General features: G+C 27.8%; 1 non-coding gene across 1 annotated transcript; it reads left to right on the forward strand.

The window, feature by feature from the left end:
• Nucleotides 1-332: 332 nt before the first annotated feature.
• Nucleotides 333-466, forward strand: LOC122151806. The gene has a single exon (XR_006164276.1). It is a non-coding gene; the product is annotated as a small nucleolar RNA U109 (small nucleolar RNA).
• The last annotated feature ends 1,385 nt before the right edge of the window (nucleotides 467-1,851 follow it).

Genomic DNA, 1,851 nt, shown 5'->3' on the forward strand with positions numbered 1-1,851 from the left:
AAGGGAAATTACCTCAATTTGATAAAGAAAACCAACAATAAATCTGTATCATACTTGATGGTGAAAGACTGAATGTTTTTCCCCTAATATCAGGAACAAAGCAAGAGTATCTGTTCTCATCACTCCTATTCAACATCAGATGGCATCAATGGTACTAGAAGTTCTAGCCACTTTAATAAGGTAAGGAAATGAAATAAAAGGTATACAAATTGGAAAATTAAAAAAAAAAAATGTTACTTATTGCAAATGGCATAGTTGTCCATGTAATTTACAAAAAAAAAAACCACAAAAAACAAAAATTTTCCTAGAACTAATAAATGAGTTGAGCAAGGTTACAGGGTACAAGATCAAAACTCAAAAGTCAATTGTATTATTACATCCACAACATGCTACATGGACAAAGGAGTTCTCAGGGCTGCCACTCTTAACAGTAAAGGTTGAGTAATAGTATATTTCTCCTACATAAAAGAAAAAAAAATAAATAACAAGAAAAGAAAATTATTATATTCAGAATAGTCAATATGTGGAAACTAAAATTAAACACATATTACTATTTATAGTCACTCCAAAGAGAAAAAAATAATTAGATAGAAGCCTAACAAAATATGCACAGGATCTCTATGATGAAAATTACAAAGTAGTGATGAAAGAAATCAAAGAAGACAAATAAATGGAAAGACATACCATGTTTAGAGATTGGAGAGCTCACCATAATTTTTCAGTCTCTCTTGAGTTTTATTATATATACTTCGACATTGGGGATGGGAGCAGAAATTAATTTTTTTTTACTTTGATTTTTCCTTTTTTTTTTTTTCCTCCTGTAAATTTGAGGCCCTTGATAGAAAAGACTGAAGAATATTAGATGTTCACAGAAGTATTGGCTATAAAATTACTGAACCCCTAATAGGCATAAATGAATAAATTACAAACATAAACATGTCATCATTTTATTTTGTTGAGTGCAATCATAGCCTTACATGTGAGAATGTAAGATGAAATAACTGGACAGTTTTAATTAACTGTGGAGGACTGAAGCAATTCATGGGGATAGAAAGGAATTTTCTGTAGAAAGAAATATCAGAAATCATTTATGGCACCCAACAAGTTATTAAACACTTGGAATTAATTTACTCTTCATAGTAATGACAATAAAAATACATTATTTAATAAGTGATGTAGCCAATATTTAAAAGTCAATATAGAAGAGTATTTTCTGGGTAAAGAAAGCCTAGAACATGATAATTATGTGATACTGGTTTAATGTTTCAGAATTTAGAAATCTCTGAAGACTATTTGTAAATGATTTTAGACTTCTAAAGTTAAAATATTTTGTAAATTTCCATGTAGATTTTGCTTGTTGAGAATGATTTTTCTTTTAAGCAAACAATAGTAGAAAATGTGTGCAAATTAATTAATAGGTAATTAAGGGCTTTTAAATAATTACAGGAAAATGAAAAATTTCATAATTCCCTAAGCCTATAATGTAAATAATACTTTAAAATCTAACTGAAATTAAAATTTGTGCAAGAGGGTGATACTCTGTGTTATTTGGCTCATTAAAAAAAATCAAATGGCATTTGAAAATTATTTCCTACCACCAACTTTTGATTATAAATTGTCATATCAAATTGTTCTCATTTGATAACACTTTCAAATACAAGTTAAATATTCTCTAATATAATTAAGCATCATCATTGTCACAATGCTCAAAAACATCGCTTAATAATAGGTAATCAGGGGAAAGGGCACTTATGATTTTTAAAGTAATGTTTTTACTTTAAATATAGTAATGCCGTTTAAAAAATGATATTAAGTACAGATAAGGAGACAATTATAAAATCTAAAATAATA

The sequence above is a fragment of the Orycteropus afer genome, unplaced genomic scaffold (assembly GCF_000298275.1).
Source record: "Orycteropus afer afer isolate SDZICR_OR568_19922 unplaced genomic scaffold, OryAfe1.0 scaffold00742, whole genome shotgun sequence".
Taxonomy (NCBI): Eukaryota; Metazoa; Chordata; class Mammalia; order Tubulidentata; family Orycteropodidae; genus Orycteropus; species Orycteropus afer.